This window comes from Bufo bufo, chromosome 11, assembly GCF_905171765.1.
Source record: "Bufo bufo chromosome 11, aBufBuf1.1, whole genome shotgun sequence".
NCBI lineage: Eukaryota > Metazoa > Chordata > Amphibia > Anura > Bufonidae > Bufo > Bufo bufo.
Window position 1 is genome coordinate 94,909,445 of NC_053399.1, and position 6,014 is coordinate 94,915,458.

Below are 6,014 nucleotides of genomic sequence, written 5' to 3' on the forward strand. Positions count from 1 at the left end.
ATCCCCCCCTCCTCCCTATACCTGAAACCAGGTGCATCGGTGTGAATGTGCCCCAAGCATTCACACTGATGCAATCTGGCAAATTGCATCAGAATGACCGGACAAGGGTCCGGTCATTCTGATGGATACAAAGAGCTCAGATTCAATAGAATCTGAGCCCTTTTGTTGTAATTATCTCCAGCGCCGCTGGAGATAATTATGCATGATAGAAGAAGGGGAGAAGCCTTCCCTCCTTCTATTATGCGCATTCCGGCAGCGAAATTAACATCTCGCTGGCCGGAATGCAGAGTGCCACAGGCGGGAGATCAAAGGCTTCTCCCGCCTGCAGCGCGTCCCCGATGTGCGGGCTGGCCCACTGACGTCTTATCACTGCGCCGGCCCACGTGGATGATGAGGGTGTGCGCGTGCCCCCTGGTGGGCGGCGGGAGTGCGGGCCGCCGGGATAAATATCCGGCGGCCCCGGCACTCAGGTAGTCAGGGTCAGGGCCCCCACGTTGAGGAGAGCGCGTCCTGCGCTCCGAAGGAGTTAGGATCGGGACCCCCCCAGGAGAGCGCATCCTGCGCTTAGGAATAGGAGCCCCGACCGGACCCCCTCCTGAAAGAGAGCGCTTCCTGCGCTCAGGAGAAGGAGAGCCGTGACCGGACCCCCCCCTCCTGAAGGACCCGGCCCGGCCCCACTGAAGAAGAGCGCAATCGGTGCTCAGGAGCGACTTCCCCCTGGCTGGACTAAGTATCAACCCCTATCCCACCAACGATTAACCCTTTACCCTGCTCTGCTGAGTATCACCTATCCCACCAACGATCCCTACCGCTATCCAGACCCCATATTGCCCCTGGTTAACGCCTGCATTCCCCTGGTTAACGCCTGCATTCCCCTGGTTAACGCCTGCATTCCCCTGGTTAACGCCTGCATTCCCCTGGTTAACGCCTGCTTTCCCCTGGTTAACGCCTGCATTCCCCTGGTTAACGCCTGCATTCCCCTGGTTAACGCCTGCATTCCCCTGGTTAACGCCTGCATTCCCCTGGTAACTACATTTGCAGGGTATACTGTGTAGCCCTGCAATACTGTATTTGTGTCGGTGGCCTGCATACACCCCTGCAGTGCCACCGTTAACCCCGTCGTACCTTAGGGATAGAATTAGTCAGGTGGGGTGGGTTGTTATATACTTGTATGTGTGAACTGTATATTTAGTTTATGGGTGGAATTTGGGGAACGTGTAGTGTAGTTTAGGCTGTGTATTTCCTGTATATTGTGTGCGTCAGGTGTTAATAAATACCGTAATATTTGTACCCTTTTGTGTAGCGTGTACTTATTAGCGGTAGTGAGTTAGTAAGGCGCATGCAGCTAGCGTAGTGATTAGTGTAAAGTATAGCGAAGTATTGTAATTATTATATAAAGGCATAAATAGGCGGAGTCATCACTAGACGGCTCCTCCTATTTAGGAATATTAATTATCGATATTCGCATAATATTGCTGATTTAATATTCCCCCTTTACATTGGCGAGCCTGGCCCACTGCGTGGATTTTACGTTTATTTTTTGGTCTTAAGGCTGAGGGTCGCTGGTACTGTGAATTAGCGGGCAGGAGAGACGCGGTCAGCGGAGTGTCTGAGCGTCTAGGACCCAATAATTCGGTCAGGAGAAGCGATACTTCCCTTAGAGTACCAGAAATAAAACAAAATCTTTTGCAGAGAATCTATAATCTATCTGTGTATTAATATTTTTGTATTTGCTTTACACGGTCACCGTCGCTGGGGTAAGAGAAGAAGGCACGGAAAGAGATCCATCTTCGTTGGAGGTACATAGAAGTCCAGCTGGTCGGGAAGAAGCGATCCGGAAGAAAAGGACTTCTTTCAAGCAGCTGCAAGGGACGGAAAAGTACAGCACCAACAAGATGGAGGCTCAGAAAAATGTCACTGCATCGTTCAAGTGATTGCAAGGGAGAAGAGGACACGTCACCGAAGGAGATCCATTTTCGTGGGAGCAGCGTACAAGTCCGGCTGGTCAGGAAGAGGCGATCTGGGAAAATGGACTTCTTCCAAGCAGCTGCTAGGACGAAGAGGTACGGCCCCAAGGAGAAGATGGACGCTCATCAAACGGTGAGTATGGACTTCCCGTCACTGCAACACTTGAGCAGACACGGCACAATTAACCCCATCCTCCCCACCACATACAAGTCAGCAGAAATGCTGTGGTCCGATTTGTTGGCACAGGCTTGTAGTTATGACAAGCTTTGTGTGAACAAACGGATGATGTTGAACAAGGCCACTAAACGGCTTCAGATGCTAGCCAAACTCGTTCATACGTTTGAGGCTAGCATGTGTAAGCCAAGGGAAGTGGCGCTGGTGTCTCAGTCAACGAAGACATTTCCTCCGGCCGTTCACTGCCAGTGCTGTGCCAGTAATTCGGACCAGGTTTCGGCATTACGGACACAGCTGGCGGAGAATGTGCAGTCTACTGTTGACTGAGATGCGCAGATGGCTAGGATACAGTCACAGTTAGTAGAGCTGCAGAGGCAGAAGGAGGAAATTGAGGCTAAGTTGACTCAGTCTTATACTGAGGTCAAGGCCTTCAAGGAGCAGACTGCCTCTACTGATGTGACGGTAGCCAAATTGAAGGCACAGGTTGCTGTAAGCTCCCAGATAATGACTGGCATGCAACAGGTCATCACCAAGTTGGTGCCGGCCCTTTCTTTTCCCGTAAAGTCAGGGTCGGAATCTCCCAAAACTTTGCCCTATACAGGGCAAAAAGGGGGGAGAGTAGTCTGTGACAGGCCAAATCGCCAGACCAAGCCTGTCCAGACTAACAGAGATTTTTCCCTGACTTTGGGGAAAAGAAACATCGTGAAGAGTGCCTCCCTGAGGATGGAACAATTCAGGGAGCGCGGTTGCAGTGTGGACAGACCTAAGCCACGCTGGGCAAACATCAAATGTTTTGCGTGTGGTGGCCTGGGTCATATAGCGAAGCACTGCAAAACACACAAGACAGTAAGCCCAATCAGATGCTTCAGGTGTGGGAACAAAGGACACATTGCAAGGAATTGCCTTTGTGCAAGTAATTGCAATGTGCACAGTGATGGGATTCAGGTAACAAATCGTGCAGCGGGGTCTAGTCAGCTTGGCCATAAAGGGGTTACCTCTTGGCAGCATCACCAGCTGCTGAGGGGTCAGAGTGGCCAAGCTAGGCAAGGCAACATTTGACACCCCTGTACTATTTGTTACACCGTTTGTTCCCTGTACATGTCCATGTTGTGTGTTTTTGTTGTCTGTTGTAACGTTCTTCTTAATGTTGATGGTGGTCCTTGTCTATGAGTGTGTTCCACCATGCTGATTTATGTAGTGTTGTAAGTCCCGTCTGCTGTCTTTGTTTCATTCTGTGTCCCCTGGTAGTGGAACAGTGTTATGCTGTGGATCGAGAACGTATAGGTTCGCGAGCAGATAATATCACACGGGAAATCCTGCTGGTCGGGAGAAGACATAAGGACCTTCTCCATGCAGCACACAAAGGATGATGTGATATTATTCTGGGCAACCAGGGTCTCGGATCGATACAGATAACACTGTTGTGCTCAAGGTTTTCGGTAGGGCTGTGTTGCGCTGGGGACTGGGGCGGACAGACAACATTGGTGTAATGTTGTGCTGCGCACTTAATTCTAGTTCGAGCAGGTAGCACAGCTCTGATAGGGATTGGACGCAGAGTGTGGACTGTGTTCTTGTGTTGTGGGGTCCTGGGGAGCCGGGGCATGCCTATGCCATTGGTTCTGCGGGCCTCCACAAGATGGGATCACAGGGGGAAATCAGCCTGAGTACACATAAGTGGACAGGGATGCGGTGCCATCAATAACAAGATGGTGCTTTGTCCACAGAACTCCAGTTATCCTAACCTAGTAGGGTGGCCATCCTTATCTGTTGGTGCAGAGGGATGTGTAGCAGAGGACGCGCTCCTCTGAAGGTAGGGTGTTCAGACACCAGTGTTGGGATAATGAGGAGTCCTGTGAGATAAAGGGCAGCCCAATACCTTTCTCTACCCATGGGTCAAAGGTATTGGTGCTGGGAATTTTTACATTTAATCGCACTGTTAGGGGAGAAATTCCCCCGGGAGCGCCTGGTATTTTCTTCTGCCATAGGTGTGGTTTTATATTGAGCGGAAGAAAAACCCAGGAGATGCCACAGAAGAGGCCAGCTATTCCCCCTGACACTCTTGAGAGGCTCCAGAGGATCCCACTGGATTTTGGCAACCAATCGACCTCTGTCTAGAGGGGTTCTAGAGATGGAAGACTGTGCCACAATCCAGCGGGAGCGTTATCTCAGACTCTGGAGGAAGACTTGGAGACGTTCGGGTGGAAGAGCTTATTACCACTTGTTTCACCCAGTGAAACTTCTTCTGGTTCTGGTGATCGTCATCTACAGTAGACTGTGTATCTGAGGGTCAAGGGACTTATTGACCAAAATACACCAGAACCAGACAGAACTTTACCGAACAAACCGACGGAGGAGGCTCAGGACATAACGCAAACATTGTTCCTGTAGCCAAATATTGTATGGACTCACTTTGTTTCCTATGAGGGTTCGGGACGTAGAACTTGTACTACACTGAAACCCCATAGCACATTGTATTTATTGATTTTGTTTGTCGGTTGATTGTGTACCCATAGACACTCTAGGTGACAGCCTATATTTGACTGTACACATTTGCATCCTATAGTCGTTTTCCATTGACACGGGGGTCTACGACCTACCTGTGTCTTTGGAGGTAGAGAGGAATGCCAGGTTGCATGAGTCTCTATGGGTGCACACATTTAATGGAATTTGGTGGTGTTGGGAGGGATGTGACATGTATTTTGTGTGAATGGGGATAAGGTTAGGTCACGATATGGACAGGCATCATTCATTTGCCACCTTGAACCCTGGAACGGTGAAGTTCTTAAGGGAAGGGCTGGATGTGTAGTGTGGCAGAGGTGTTCTCCGCAGTAGAATTTAGGTACAGTGACATCGCCGCTTAAGAGTCTGACCTGCCTTGTAAAGACCTATTAATCTGTCCACGGGAGAACCGCACCCATCAAAATGGAAACAGACGTTGGATAGAAGAAAGTTGGGACTGAGGTTGAGGGTGAACCCGCTCCAGATTCCTTCGAGACGGGCCATACCTGAAGATCGGCAGAACTACCGAGAGACTGTGGGGGTGTGGTCACTCCAAAGTGGGGGTGGCCGACACTAAAAGACTGTTAAAGAAAGGCCAGTTAACCGAGAGACTGTGGGTGTGTGGTATCCTAAAGATGTCAAGAAGAAGACGGTGTATCCTGTGGACGGAGGAGTAGGTTACGGTGAAGGGCAGGTCGGAGGAAGAGGGATGTCTAAGTACCTAAAGATCAGTGTGCACTACAGTTCTTCCTGAACTTCCACCTAGGATGGTGTTGAGGGGGGGGCAAATATATCTCAACCCGTTCCCCCAATATATTGTCGTATTATATAGTCCGACAACAGGGGGATTGTTGAGAAAGGGTTGAGACGTATGCATATATATCCATGCATGCCTGCAAACACGTGCGGGCATGTATGGTATATATGCATACATTACCACCGCATCATGGGATGATGTGCGCAGATGTGCCCAGCATCTGCGCACGTCTGCTCATGGTGGCCCCTGTGGGAAATATGTGCCCCCTTAGTGTATATATGTTTATAAATGACTGCAGCCCCTTGTTATCTATAATCCCCCTTAGAATGTATGATTAATGTATACATGTGTCCCAAGCATCAATACACATGTATATTTTATATATATGTATATTTATATATATATATATATATATATATATATATTCATTCCCCCCCCTACACCTGAAACCAGGTGAATCGGTGTGAATGTGCCCCAAGCATTCACACCGATGCAATCTGGCTAATTGCATCAGAATGACCAGGCAAGGGTCCGGTCATTCTGATGGATACAAAGAGCTCAGATTCAACAGAATCTGAGCCCTATGTTGTAATTATCTCCAGCGCCGCTGGAGATA